The 15,825-nt window shown below is 46.2% G+C and overlaps 1 long non-coding RNA gene and 1 pseudogene across 1 annotated transcript; both read left to right on the forward strand.

The window, feature by feature from the left end:
* Nucleotides 1–1,495: 1,495 nt before the first annotated feature.
* On the forward strand, nt 1,496–8,178 carry LOC121848886. Its single transcript, XR_006085013.1, has 4 exons — nt 1,496–1,546; nt 3,665–3,764; nt 4,478–4,562; nt 7,797–8,178. It is a non-coding gene; the product is annotated as an uncharacterized LOC121848886 (long non-coding RNA).
* Nucleotides 8,179–10,041: 1,863 nt separating this feature from the next.
* On the forward strand, nt 10,042–13,646 carry LOC103177220 (annotated as a pseudogene).
* The last annotated feature ends 2,179 nt before the right edge of the window (nt 13,647–15,825 follow it).

Below are 15,825 nucleotides of genomic sequence, written 5' to 3' on the forward strand. Positions count from 1 at the left end.
GCATGCGCTTATTGGCTGTAAATTTGCCAACAAACTGTACAGTCTATCCAACTGTAAGGAGTATTATATTATACTGTATTTGTTCTCTCTGTGTTCTGCTCTGATCTGCCCTGAGCATTCCCACTCACATAGCATTGCTCTTTGTATTCTTCATTCTCAGAGAAGTTCAACCCACCTGTAAACGTTCAAGTCGTGAATCACACTGTGAAGTGGGACATATCTGACAATACCTCAATTACCAACCCGAGATGCTTTGCTTATTTACTGAATGTCAAAGATTGGACCAACAACGCTGAAAAGGTAACATGGATAAAGTGTTTGGGCAGAGGGGCCTTTGGTCAGGTGTCACAAGGGTCTAGAATTAAGCTTATAGAGTCTTGGAAAGTCAGCAGAATGGATTAAAAGTTGGCTACGAACACAAAACAAAGAGTAGGAGTGAAGGACAGCTTCTCAGACCGGCAAAATGTAGGAAATGGCGTTCCACAGGGGTTGGGGCTGAGTGGGGCAGCTGTGAAATCCTGTAACGCAATGGTTAGAGCATTCGCCTCGCAAGCGAGAGGACTTGGGTTTGATTCCTGGTCAGAGCGAGCCTTTGGGCAAGTTTCCTTACTCCACACACCTCTGTTTACCTCGTCATAATTAGGCCCACAGTTATTAGTCAATTGGTGAATCGCTTTTTTAAAATAAAATGTAATTTTAAAATTTAATTTAGTCTTATAGTCCTCTGACTATTGAGCTGCTTTTTAAATTACTGCCATAAATTAGCCACTGGGAAAAGAACAACTTCCTCATTTAAAGTGGAGTCCTGTAGCTCAATGGTCAGAGCACCTGCCTGGCAAGCGAGAGACCTGGATTCGAATCCTGGCAGGGTGAAACCTTGGGCAAGTTTCCTTATTCCACACGCCTGATAATAATCCCTGAAGAAAAAAAATTGGTCACTTCAATCCATAACTATTTGTGGGACGCTGCTCTGCGCAATTGGCTGCTGGGTTTTGCCCACAAATATACAGTCAATTCACTTTACAGTCTATTCTGTGAAGCGCTTTGAGATGTCGAGAAGACGTGAAAAGCGCTATATCAAATGCAAGGATTATTATTATTAGAACATCATATTACAGCAAGGATACAGTAACACTGGAAAAAGTAGTGTAGATTTATTAGGATGTTACCAGGAATAAGTGGATACAGCAATCAGGAAAGTGCACAGATTAGAGCTGGTTTCTTTCTTTGTGCCCATCCTCATTATTTACTATCCCCACTCAGCCCCCAAACCAATCTGTGAATTTCGATACCAAACCTCCTATGTCTGAGTTCAAATCATTGATGTAGATAGTCCTGGTACGGATGGCAGTTGATTTAATTTTAATTTTTATCTTGCTCATTATCTCTTTATTCATTTTCTAGAATATTTCTGTCAACGAAAGAACAGATTACAAACTTCTGGTCTACATCCCGTCAAAGCGCTATTCAGTGAAAGTCAGCCTCAACTTAAAGTTTTGTGGTGTCTCTCAATTCTGGAGTGACTGGAGCAATGAAGTGTTTATTGGTAAGAGTTGTTGAAGCTTTAATTTCAGCGCCTTGGGACATCTCCTCGACATGAAGGCGCTGTATCAATGCAAATGTGTTGTTGTTGCTGCTATAATAAACATAACACTAAAAATACATCCAACTGCTCAGTACAAGATCAGGTTCACATAACACATATAACATAACATGTTGGAGCAGGAGTTGGCTATTCGGCCCTTCGAGCCTCTGCCCCACCATTCAGTCATGGCTGATCTTCTAATCTAACTCCAGCTAATAACCTGACGCTGCCTTATCTCCATATCCCTTAATTCCTTTTGCAATAAGAAATCTATCTCAGTCCTGAATATATTCAAGGACTGAGTGTCAACAGCCCTTTGGGGTAATAATCCTTGCATTTGATATAGCGCTTTTCACGTCGGGAGGACGTCCCAAAGCGCTTCACAGAACACACTGTAAAGTGAATTGACTGTATATTTGTGGGAGAACGCGGCAGCCAATTGCGCACAGCAATGTCCCACAAACAGTCGTGGATTGAAATGACCAATTTATTATGTTTTTGGTTTTGGAGGGATTATTATTAGGCTCTGTGTGGAGTAAGGAAACTTGCCCAAGGTTTCACCCTCTGCCTGGAATTGAACTCAGGTCTCTCACTTGCAAAGCGAGTGCTCTAACCACTGAGCTACAGGACTCCCTAAGTGAGTAGTGAGTTCCATACATTCACTGCCCTTTGAGTGAAGAAGTTCTTCCTCAACTCAGTGTGAAAGGGCTGCCTCTAGTTTTAAGGTTGTGACCCCTGGTTTTAGTTTCTCCAACCGGGGAAACAATCTCCCACTATCTACTCTATTATGCCCTTTGATGATCTTATAGGTTTCTTGGCTTGGCTCATGGCTATGAGATGTAGGAGTTTAGAAATTCCACCTGGGCCCAAATTGACTGTAGTTTCCACCTCAGAGCAATGCTGGATAAATACTTGGGAAGTTCCTGTGATAAGGGGTAAGGAGAAACGACAAGGGAACTGTATGAAATGAACAATCCTTTCAGACCCATTTACCTCCCTTTTCCTTTGTATACTTGTAGTTTACTCCTTCTTGGATAACTATCTCGTTCCCTAGATCCTTGGGATGATAAAGCAGAGAGGGAAGGTGTGAGGTAGAGGGATTTCGAGAGCGAGTTCCAGAGAGAGAGGCTAAGTGGCTGAAGGCTCACTCGCACACGGTGGGTCAGAACTGGTGGGCAGTGTGGAAAGGAGCCAAAGGAGTAATCTGTATGATTACATGGGGAACAGTGCCAAGCCATGGAGACATGGCTTTGAAAAGAGAAGGAAGTTTCTCTCTCCTGGTGTTCCGGCCTACAACTCCCCCCAATAAAACAGAATCATTCATACCGTGACTTTTGTAGGAAATTGCTGTGTGTAACTGACTGCCCACACAATACACAGACAAAAAACATTTTCCAGTAAATCCTGTAATAAGGGGAGGATGTAGAGGCCAATGGGCTGAACATTGGAAAACATCTGGAGAGTGAAGGCTGGAGCACTCGGTCAGGGCCAAAGGCTTAAAGGAGAGTTGAGGGTGGAGAGAAACAGACACAAGGCGCTGAATGGTACCCCACAGGCTCAGGTGATTTGGAGCGAGTGGGAAGGTATACACAGTCAGCCCCTGAACTGAGCAAGCAACGTGTCAGATACACGGAGTATTTCCGCACTATAAACACACAGTCACTACACTTCACAGTTAAATCCTGTGAAGCACTTTGAGAGACCTCCTGCATGTCTCTCGTTCCCTCTGCTCCACCATCAGAGGCTGTGCTTCCAGCCATTACCCTCAAGATCATGGAACTTTCTGTCTCAATTGCTCTGCTGGACCATTCCTTCAGATTAAGGACCTTCCTCTTCGATTGTGTGTACAGTCATCTCCTCCTTGGCTCATGGTCAAGCTCCACCACTGTTCAGTGCTCCAGACACTACCCATATGAAGGGCGCTGTATAAATGCAAGTTGTTCGTGTCTCAATGATGTGATAAGACGGTATAGCTAACACAAGGATTAATATTATTTGAATATTATCTGTTGGTTAAGATGAGCATTGGCCGAGTTGTGAATATTTTTGATGTGTCAGCAATATTCTCTGTGTTTTCAGAAGCAGAACACTCAGGAAGCTTTTCCAGTTCCCCGATGCTCATATTACTTGTGGTGGTTCTAAACCTGAGTGTGCTTGTCATTATATGTTTGTTGAAAAGGTAATTTTCTGATATATACTTGTGTGATTTTCTTGCATTTTTAAATAGTCTTGATATTGTGGGGTGACACATAAAGCGGAGGCAAGTAAACAGGGTCTAAGTGTAGATATGAATGTCAGGCTGGCTCAGGGGTAGCGCTCTCGCCTGAATCAGAAAGTTACAGGTTCAAGTCCCATACAGTCTAGGTTGACATTTAATGCAATGTGTGGCGCGTAAGTGCATTGGAGGGATGGGGCAATTGCTGGAGATTAACCAGATAAGTCTGCTTAGATTGCCATTGAGAACACATTCTGGCAAGCTTCCCGCTGCTTATCCAGCTACGACCACCTTCCCCATCTCTATCTCCAGTGACCGATCTGCCCTTCCAAGTCCTGCTGATCAGCCCGGCTGGGCTGTGCTGCCCTCAGCAGTGCTCTGGAGTACTGCTGATCCACCTGACTCAGGAACCAGACTACCGAGAGAGACCAGCACACAAACAGAGGGTGGAGAAGAACAGGGCTGCAGTATAATGATGGCAAGGTTGTGCCCTTTACATCCATCTCAACCTCAGAGGGCTCCAAACGGATGAAGAGCTTTCTTTATCTGATCATCTGTTGCAACCTGGTGACATAGAAGAGGAAAGAAGTTCTGTTGATCCAATTTGTTGATCATTCGGGTTTTTTTTAGATGAAGTTGATTTTAATTGACCTTTCTGACCATTTAATTGGCCCCAGGGTGATAAAGAAAATGCTCGTACCAGTTCCCGATCCCCAGAGAAAGTTCCCAGAGTTGTTTGGAAAATACAACGGTGACTTTCAGGTGGGTTTGTCACGAAATTAATATGTGTATGTGTGTGTGTGTGCATGGAGGGTGTTGGCGGCGAGAACTTGGAGTCTCCCTGCCATTGAGAACACTCCAAGGTGACGTGCTTCCCAATGAAAATCCGCAGGACTCCCGGACACTGCTGATGAATGGTTCCCCATCCCCAGAGAATCGAGTTCACAATCGTCGTCTTCGCCTTTAAACCCTCCACAGTCTTGCTATGCTCCCTCCCTCTGCGACCTAAAACTTTACCAACCTCTTCCTCCGCTTGGCAGACACTGGCCTGTTCCAGGACCTCCCATCCCCAACACCCCACCCGCTAAATTTGCAGATCACACAAAGTTGGCTGAGGAACTGTGTAATCAGAGGAGGCAGCAAAGGTCTGACACGGAGAGCTGGAGAAGCTGTGCACATGGGCTGGAAGTGTTTGGGGTGAGACGGGCAGTGTGACTTAGATGAAGAAAGGTGGTCTGGTTCAGGGGGCAGATGTGAGCAAGTCTACATTCTAGATAATGAGGTCAACTTCCAATCTGTGGGTTTGAACCCACAGTGTCTGAGGTACAGGCGGGAGTGGCCTTTACCTATTAGTTTGTTGTTCACACACAGCAATGTCAGACCACAGAACAGGAAACAGAAAATAACAATCAGGGAACTGAGAATGCTAAACATGGATAGTGAATCAGCATTGGTACTGTTACTGTTGCTTTCATTACATGCAGGCTTGGCAATACTCACTCCCTGCTCACCGGGCGTCCCAGCTTCTCCCTCCTCAAGCCTCAGATTATTCAGAGATAGAACTGCAGCTCGTGTCCTCTCCTGCGCTGAGCTCTGTGAACCCATCTCCCCCCCATCCAAAACTCTTGTTCGCAAATAACTGTTACTACGTGATTGAATTGCTCATTCATATTTTACATTTCAAGCCCCATTTCTGGACTTTGAGCTGATGCTCGAAGCCAGAGCTTGGGGTGGGCTGTATGGTCAGAATCCTCCTATTCTCACCCTCCCTGCCCTTATCCAACCCTGCAGCTCGGATCCAAATCCCTGACTGTCCAACGCCTTGGGGACATCCTCCCGACGTGAAAGGCACTTTACCAATGTAATTTGTTGTTGTTCAGTTGGAGTTTAAAGATCCCGCGAAGCTTCTCGAAAACAACAACAACAAGATTCCATTTATAGAGCGCCTTTCACGTCGGGAGGACGTCCCAAGGCGCTTTACAGTTGGGTCAAGACCCGAGCAGGGGGGAAATGGTCAGCGTGAGGGGAGGGAAGGGAGGGAGTGAGGAGGGGGAAGAGAGTCGAGAGGGGAGCTGAAGGCTGAAGGTCAAAGAGAAAGGTCTTGAGACCGGCCTTGAAGGAGGAAAGGGAGGAGGCGGCGAAGGCACTGGAGGATAGAGTTCCAGAGCCTCGGGGCTGAGAGGCTGAAGGCCCGGCCACCGATGGTAGGACTGTTGGGGCGGGGGATGTGGAGCAGACCGGAGCCAGAGGAACGGAGGGTACGGGCAGGTAAGTAGGGAGATAGTAGGTCGGAGAGGTGGGAGGGAGCGAGGCCGTGAATGGCCTTGTAGGTGAGGATGAAGATCTTGAATTCGATCCTCTGGGGGATGGGGAGCCAGTGGAGGCGAGCGAGGGTGGGAGTGATGTGGTCCCGAAGCCTGGTGTGGGACAGTACACGAGCTGCAGAGTTCTGAATGACCTGCAGTGTGGAGGGACGTGAGAGGGAAGGTCGGCGAGGAGAGAGTTTCCATAGTCCAGCCTTGAGGTGATGAAGGTGTGGACCAGAGTTTCAGCCGCGTGAGGGGTGACGTAGTGCCGTAGTCTGGCGACATTCCGGAGGTGATGGAAGGCGGTGCCGGTTGGGGCGCGGATATGGGGGAGAAAGGACAGCTCAGGGTCGAACAGAACCCCAAGGTTCCTGATGGCTTTGAGAGGTGGAGAGTGCGGCCTTGGATGCTGATGCTGTCAGCACCTGAGGTGCGGAGGCGCTGACATGAGCCAATCAGGAGGGCCTCAGTTTTGCGCACGTTGACCTGAAGAAAGTTGTCTCTCGTCCAGGACTCGATGTCGGACAGACAGCTGTCAGGACATCGGTGGTCGTGGAGTTGAGGGTAGAGGAGGAAAGGTAGAGTTGGGTGTCATCCGCATACATGTGGAAGTTAACCCCATGTCTGCGGATGATGTCACCACAGGGGGAGCATATAGAGGGTGAAGAGGAGGGGACCGAGGACAGAGCCCTGAGGGACACCGCACGAGACAGTGCGGGGGGTGGAGGAGAAGCCATTCGTGGAAACAAAGTGAAGACGGTGGGAAAGGTACGACCTAAACCATTCAAGGACAGGGCCTTGAAGGTTGAGGTGGGAGGACAAGCGGTGGAGGAGGATATCGTGGTCGACCGTATCGAATGCTACCAATAGGTCGAGGAGGACGAGGAGGCAGAGGGAGCCCTGGTCACAGATGGTCAGGATGTCATTGGTGACCTTGACCAGGGCAGTTTCTGTGCTATGGGCAGCACGGAAACCCGACTGAAGGGGTTCGAATAATGAATGGGTGGAGAGGAAAGAGCGCAGCTGGGAGGCCACAACTCGTTCCAGGACCTTGGAAAGAGAAGAGAGTTTCTCTTGGTGTCCTGGCCAACATTCTCCAAATAAAATTGATTACTCACTTCATAGCTGTTTGTGTGATATTGGCTGCCGTCGTCGCCAACAAATACACAGCGATGGCACTTTACAATAAAATGCTGTGAAGCTCTCTCCAACTTCTTGACGACCTTCACCTGGACATTTCCGTGGATTGGAATGAAACGCGCACTCTCTTCCTCCCCAGAGAGACGATTGCTGCTTATCTAATTCCGGAGCGTATTAGGTGCAGGTTGGCGAGAGCCAAGGCTTTGGGATTCAGAGGGTGTGTATTGGGGTAACTGTCGGAGTTTAATCCTCTCACTAGTCACATGTGCACTGAGCATGTATTTCACTGAAATGCCCCAAAGAGTCATCTTGTCTGACGGCCATAAGAGAGGTTCTATGAAGAAGGTCCGTGGCTCCATTTGATCTCACCCTCTGCTTCTTGTGGAACCTCCCTTCCGTGGTCTCCTCTATGTGAAGAAATGCTTCTTTCCCATTCTGCTCTGAATCACTGACCTTAAGCCTTAAACCACAAAGCAACTTAAGTCACGTCAGCCTGATAAAACATGCATGTCATCTTTTTNCTCTTCCCCTCTCCTCCTTCCTCCAACAGCAGTGGCTCGGTTACAAGGAACAGATCTGGATAGCGGCTGAGTGCACGACAGCTCCTATTGAAGAAAACTAAAGTGACTCAATGTGCAACTCGGTAGCCTGAGGTCGCTGTCCAGTGTGAAGGGCACTGTATGAATGCAAGTTGTTGTTGAGATTGTTTCGTGAGGCCCAAAGTACGGCCTCCAATGCAATCCCCACCCTCGGCCCCAACCCACCCAGTGATTGGGAAATAGAGGTTCAATATTCCCCAAACAAAGGTGTGTTCAGCCAGGAATCCAGGTCATAGGTTTAACAGCTGAACCCAACTGGGCAAGTGTGGTAAATACAGATTAGGGGGAGGGAGAGAGGGACAGAGACACAGAGACACACATATACAAACACTCACCATTACAGAGGTAGAAAGAGAGAGAGACACACACAGAGGCAGAGCTACACATAATAATAATAATCCTTGCATTTGATATAGCGCAATTCACGTCTTCTCAACGTCTCAAAGCGCTTCACAGAATATGCTGTAAAGTGAACTAACTGTATATTTGTGGGCGAAACGCGGCAGCCAATTGCGCACAGCAATGTCCCACAAACAGTGTGGATTGAAAATGACCAATTTATTATGGTTTTGTTTTGGAGGGATTATTATTAGGCTCTGTGTGGAGTAAGGAAACTTGTCCAAGTTTTCGCCCTCTGCCTGGAATTGAACCCAAGTCTCTCACTTGCAAAGCGAGTGCTCTAAGCACTAGCTACAGGACTCCACATGAGCTCATACAAAGGAGGAACAGATATTTGTAATACTAGCTTGGTCAGTAGGCTAAACTTCTCACTAACCTTCTCACTAACACCCTCACTAACCTCCTCACGTTTGAGCTCAATGCCAAGACCCTCCTTTGTATGAGATCATATTCCATTCCAGATACGGAGAAATTTCTGTGTGCAATTGACAATACAGATGTGAAACTCTCAGTCTTTGGATCCTCTTAAACATAATGATGGCTCACAATACAATACAATACAAACTTACATTTATGCAGCACCTTTCACATCAGGAGAACAGACCAGAGTTGGTCCCCGAGTTGAGGATGGAGGCCGGGGAGTGTGAAGTGGGGGAAGAGGTGAGCCAAGTGTATTGGGAGGAGGGAAAATGATGGCTGAAAGCATGGTGAAAGAGGAAGGTCTTGAAGTGGACCTTGAAGGAGGGGCGGGAGAAGACAAGTCCAAGGGGCTCCTGGATGGAGTTCCAGAGAGCGGGGGCAGATTTGCTGAAAATCCCACTGCTGATGACGGAGCAGGTGGGGCGGGGACATGAAGCAGCCGAGTGCGACTGGACGGAGGGAGCGGACAGGTTGGTCGGGTGTGATAAAGGCACAAAGTTAGATTGGTACAAGTCCATGGAGTGAGTTAAAGATTAAGACGAGGATCCTGAAATTGTTCCGCTGGGGGATAGGGAGCCAGTGTAGCTGGGCGAGGGTTTGATGGGCTCGCGGAGCCTTGAGCAGTTAATGTGTGTGTGTGTGTGTCAGACACCTGGCTGACCCCAAAAAAATCTTGCTTGGCACAGAAATAAAGAAAAGACACACAAATATGTGGAGAGAGAGTGAGAGAGAGAGTAAGAGAAAGAGAGAGAAATAACGCTCAATGTTACAAAATCATTGTGCAATAAAAATCTTTTCTACTTGTAGCTGATTGTTCAGATTGCTGCAAGAGAATTGATTGTAACAGGAAGTAAAAACCTCAGCCACACAGAGGAAAAGATTTCACATCCTCATTAATTCAAGTTGCTTTTCCAGGGGTAATAATCCTTTCAAAAAAAATTTTTTAAAAAATGTGGTCACTCAAGCCACGTGGGGTTTGTGGGGTGTTGCTGTGCGCAATTGGCTGTCGCGTTTCGCCCACAAAATATACAGTCAATTCACTTTACAGTATATCCTGTGAAGCGCTTTGAGACGTCTCAATGATGTGATACGGCACTGTATCAAATGCAAGGATTATTATTATTATTTTCTCCGATCTCAGTTGGGTGTTAAAGATCGCATCAAGCTATTGGAAAAGAGACGAAAACAATGTGTGTGCCAGCGTGGCTCAGTTGGGAGCACTCTCGCTTTCAAGTCAGAAGATTGTGGGTTATAGCCCCACATTAGAGATGTTGAATTTATACATCCTCAGCTGACGCACCAATTCAGTGCTGCATTATCGAATGTACATCCCTTTGGCTGACAATTAAATGAAGTCCCATCTGACTGTTCAGGTGAATGTTAAAGATCCCGTTGTTGGGCTCAGAGGAACGGCTGGAACGGAATGAACCGTCTGCACAGGATCATCACAGAGGTTACAGCGCGGACTTGATTTGCCAAACGGTCTCCTCTGTGCTGAAAATCTCTCAATGTGAGTGGCGTACATATGCGGAACTCACAGCCTGATTTGGATACTGATAAACATGTTGACGGGTTTCTATTCGTGTCACACACCTTGTTGACACCTAGAGCAGGGTCTCCAACCACTCGCTCTCTACTGGTTGGCTCTCTCACACACGATCAATAAAGACAAGAGGAAGGAGCCATGTTTACCGCAGTTTACCCAATAAAGTTAATATAGTTGTTTCCAGATGAAGTATTTTGTGCATCTTAAAATAAAAATATAAACGTTATTGTGTAAAGTGCAGTTACTCTCAATAACTCCTGACCCAGAGGCAGCAAAAGCGAAAGTAACTTACACTGAGAATTTCACCGCAGGTCTGTGGTCCCGTACTCTGTGTTTATGCATCAGTGTTTTTTCCTGTGAGGTCTGATGCTCTCCTGTGTTTGAATGAAGGTAGAAAACACATAAAGAACCTTTGCTGAACAGTGATTTCCATTCAGAGGAATTGTAACTTTTTATATTTTATATTTTTTTACATTTTCTCCCAATTTGCTTCATAAACAGGGGATTAGAGTAAGAAAGTGAGGAGGTGATTCTGAATTCATGCAAACGCTTGGTTTTGAGTACTGTGTTCAATTCTGGTTTCCACACTATGAAAAGTACATAACAGCGATAGAAACTTATGAAACAAGCTCCCGAGGGAGACAGACGGTGGAAGCAGAAAATGTTCTTTGTTTCAAGAACAATATCTCAGGATATAATTTGGGATGTGACATGTCATTTTGGAGTCCTGTAGCTCAGTGGTTAGAGCACTCGCTTTGCAAGTGAGAGACCTGAGTTCAATTCCAGGCAGAGGGCGAAACCTTGGGCAAGTTTCCTTACTCCACACAGAGCCTAATAATAATCCCTCCAAAACCAAAAACAATCATAAATTGGGCATTTTCAATCTACTGTTTGTGGGACATTGCTGTGCGTAATTGGCTGCCGCGTTCGCCCACAAATATACAGTCAATTCACTTTACAGTGTGTTCTGTGAAGCGCTTTGGGACGTCCTCCCGACGTGAAAAGCGCTATATCAAATGCAAGGATTATTATTATTATTATGTCAAGCGACTGCCAGGATGGTGGAAGGCGAAATAGATGGACCTTGGTCTTCTTTCACTCAGCAACTTCTTATGTTCTTAAGAGTACAGTGTAGGTTCAGTAGGATGATGCCGGGGCTGGTAGGGCACTGCTATCAGGATACATGGATAGGTGAGGCCTTTTTTTCTGCCCTCTTAAAGAGACTTGAAATCCCACTCTAAGATCTACCTGTACGACACCACTAATGTCACCTCCTCCTCTCCCTTCTCCCTTCCTCAGTGTCCAACTCTGCCACTGTTCAGTGCTGATCAAGACGTTAAGACAGAATTACTGAAAGATTTATTTAATTACTTAAATTCGTCTGGTGCACACACACATCATTAACAGGTTGGGCTTTCAGCCCTCACCCTCTGGAACTCCATCTTATAACCCCTTTCATAAGGAAAGAGTTAAAATAGAATGTTAACTGCGTGAAAGTACTGAAGGACATTTGGTGACTACATATCACTTGTTATTCTGTTATTGTACAAGGAACCAAACTGGAACACGAATCTGTGTTACACCCACTTGTTATCTGAAGCTCGGGAGCACTTTTGTGGTAGGAACGCCGTTAACGCGTAGGTAAATCTGATTCAAATTTTGGGGTTATAATTGAGTGTCAGTGAGATGCAGCTCTGACCAACTACCAGCTGCCTGCTGCTCTCCTAGCGATGGGTAACCGATCAATACTTTATTCTCTGAAACGTGGTGACTAATACTATTGTGTCTGATGGCAGCAGTTTACGTTCTAAATGGAGCTTTTGACTGGTAATAATCCTTGCATTTGATATAGCGCTTTTCACGTCGGGAGGACGTCCCAAAGCGCTTCACAGAATAGACTGTAAAGTGAATTGACTGTATATTTGTGGGCGAACGCGGCAGCCAATTGCGCACAGCAATGTCCCACAAACAGTCGTAGATTGAAAATGACCAATTTATTATTGTTTTGTTTTGGAGGGATTATTATTAGGCTCTGTGTGGAGTAAGGAAACTTGCCCAAGGTTTGGCCCTCTGCCTGGAATTGAACTCAGGTCTCTCACTTGCAAAGCGAGTGCTCTAACCACTGAGCTACAGGACTCCAGGTAAAGGAACATAGGAACAGCAGTAGGCCATTCAGCCCCTCAACAACAACAACATTACCAACACCTTGCCAAACTTTCCCTTGCCCTCATGTTCACTGTGGGCTGCACCGTCTTCAGGCTGCTCAATGCTTTGCAGCCTCCCCTGATCGAATGGGAGGAAATCCCTATTCACAAGTTGACCCGGTCTTTCAACAACCTGAAGGTGTCTGATTTTCCTGTCTGATATTCAGTGGGGCCTTGCAGTCGAAAAGACCGAGCTGGAAATGGTTGTGAGGATGGTTAATGGCCTAACCCAGATATCACTGTGATTGTTGGTGACCTGACTGACTCTCAGATAGTCAACCTGCAAACAGTCACTGAGCCACTGAGGGATCTGAAGCCCAGAGCGGGGACATACTTTGTAACAGGTAACCATGACTATTCCAGCAGCCATGTCACATTATGGAGTTCTCTGGAGTCCTGTAGCTCAGTGGTTAGAGCACTCGCCTTGCAAGCGAAACACCTGGGTTCAATTCCAGGCAGAGGGCGAAACCTTGGGCAAGTTTCCTTACTCCACACATAATAATCCCTCCAAAAAACAATAATAAATTGGTCATTTTCAATCCATGACTGTTTGTGGGACATTGCTGTGCGCAATTGGCTGCCACGTTCGCCCACAAATATACAGTCAATTCACTTTACAGTATATTCTGTGAAGCGCTTTGGGACATCTTGAAGACGTGAAAAGCGCTATATCAAATGCAAGGATTAGTATAACAACTGGTTCAAGCAGCTGCGGTCCTTCGGTATCCGGCCGCTGCACAATGAACACGTCAGCATCTCCAGCCCAGGGGACCGCAGGGATCAGTTCTGCTTGGCTGGGGTCGATGACATCGAAGCTGAGATGCTGCATGATGGACCTGGAGAAACCTCTGGACAGCTGCAGTCCCGCGGATGCTAACGTGCTGTTAGCTCACCAGACGTTAGCTGCAAAACGTGCCCTTCAAACCAGGCCGGAGATCAGCCTCATCCTCTCAGGTCACACCCACACTGGACAGATCTTCCTCTTGTCAATTGGTGCCCATTTGCTGAATCTGTTCTTTGTGGGCTTTTACAAAGACAGGGAGAACAGTTTTATTTAATTCATGCCTGGGACAGTTTTCTACGATATTCCGATGAGACTTGGAAGCAGAGCAGAAATTACTGAAATTATCTTTAAGACTGGACACGCCATACATGGCACACTTGGTTCCTTTTACCAACCACTATTGGGAGGTTCTGGGCTTAAATCCCCATCTGAACTCTCAAGGCACTGAAACCACAATACACAATACAAATAATAATTCGGTCACTCAATCAACGACTGTTTGTGGGACGCTGCTGTGCGCAATTGGCTGCCGAGTTTCGGCCACAAAATATACAGTCAATCCACTTTACAATATATTCTGTGAAGGGCTTTGAGATGTCTTGACGACGTGATAAAGCACTATATAACAAATGCAAGGATTATTATTATTACATTATTATTTGTAAAGCACCTTTTAGGTCGGGAGGATATCCCAAGGCGCTGAACAGTAGGGGGTCAGGACCCAAGTGTGGGGCAGGTGGGGGTGCAGGTTGGGATGAGGGAGGGCAGAGAGGCAGGAGGATGGCTGGAGGCTCGGTCGAAAAGGAGGGTATTCTTTTCAGGCTCCATGAGGCTCCCTCGAACCTGTTCCGCCATTCTATTAGATTGTATTTTGTGGGTAAATCCAGTAGCCATTTTGGGGCAAAGCAAATAAACAGGTAATAAAGGAAAGAATTGTTTAACATCCAAATTGCGTGCATTATTTCATCATTAATCGAATAATAAATTCAAAGTTTCCTTACATTGTCTACTCGCCCCTTCCCACACCTCCTTCAAGGTCCATCTAAAGGCCTACTTCTTTGAACGCACTTTTGGCCATCTGTAGTTAGTTCAGTCCTTACTTTCCTGTTCAATTATAAGCACTGTATAAGTGCAAGTTGTTGTTGATGATGAAGATGTAATTTGTTTGTTAGTTAGTTAGGCAGAGCGTTGGATAGACAGTTAGATACTTAGATAGGTAGACAGTCAATCAGTCAGACAGAGAGAAAGAAAGTTGGATGGTTAAACCAGCTATACACAGTATTACAACTTCTGACAAGAAACATGACACAGTATACTAGGAAGGCATACAGCAATCATACAAATAATTTGAGCGGAGAAAAGAACTAAAACTGAGGTGAATTAAAGTCTACTCGTTTCGCTCACCACAACAGTGTCTGCTCCGATGACAATATCTGGTGTCTTGAGGTGTTTCTGTTAGAAGACAAAAGATTTTTATACAAAGGCAGAGAAGGTGGCAGAGGTCATTGCAAACAGTTGAAGCTTTAAATCTGACCTTTGAATCCCTTCATGGCTCATCCCTCCCTCTGTCCCTCTCCTCCAGCCCTAATGTCTCCCTGTGCGCTTCACTCCCGTGAATAATTTACTGATTGTTACTCGCTCTCTCTGCTTCCACCACTGATACTGTACTGTACTGTCCCGCACCAGGCTTCGGGACCACATCACTCCCACCCTCGCTCGCCTCCACTGGCTCCCCATCCCCCAGAGGATCGATTCAAGATCCTCATCCTCACCTACAAGGCCATTCACGGCCTCGCTCCCTCCTACCTCTCCAACAGGCAAAGTCACACCATGGGGTTGAATGGCCAATTATAAAATTGAAAATAATCCTTGCATTTGATATAGTGTCTGATAACATCGATATGTCTCAAAGCTCTTCACAGAAATTACTGTTAAGTACAGTTATTGTATACTACACTCTCTGACAAGCAGAATTGTTCTGGCGAACTGCTAATCCTAATACCTATAAGTAAATAAGTAGAACATAAATCCTCCCTAACATTTAAAAAAAAAACAATAGTTCTGTACTTGCCACTGATGCGAAAACACTGGGTGGACTTTTGAATCGCAGAATTTTTTTTCCGACCTGTTCCAGTTAATTGCCAATTCTGGATACTTGGTCTCCAGATAGCGACAGGGGTTTACTATATATTTGTAATTAATCCAAACTCCGGACCCCCATCACACCAGTTCTCGAAAAGCTCCCTATTGCCGAACAGATCGATTTCAAGATTCTCACACTCATTTTCAAATTCCTTCATGACTTGGACCTCCCTACCTCTCTGACCTGCTTACCCCCAACCCTTTGCCTCCGCTTGACTAGTTTCGGCTTTCTACATGTCTCTTGTGCATCCGTTCCACCATTGGTGGCTGCGCTTTTAGCCACTACGCCCCAAAACTCTGGAACGCTCTTCCTCGATCCCTCCGCCTTGCCCCTTCCCCGTCTTCGCACTTGAAGACCTTCTTCTTCAATTGTGCCTACAGCCACTTCTCCCTCCCCCATCCCGGTTCAGCATCATGCTCCGCCACTGTCAAGCGCTCCGGGACGCTATCCTGTGTGAGGGGTGCTATATAAATGCAAGTTGATT

This window comes from Callorhinchus milii, unplaced genomic scaffold (assembly GCF_018977255.1).
Source record: "Callorhinchus milii isolate IMCB2004 unplaced genomic scaffold, IMCB_Cmil_1.0 Scaffold4, whole genome shotgun sequence".
Lineage (NCBI taxonomy): Eukaryota > Metazoa > Chordata > Chondrichthyes > Chimaeriformes > Callorhinchidae > Callorhinchus > Callorhinchus milii.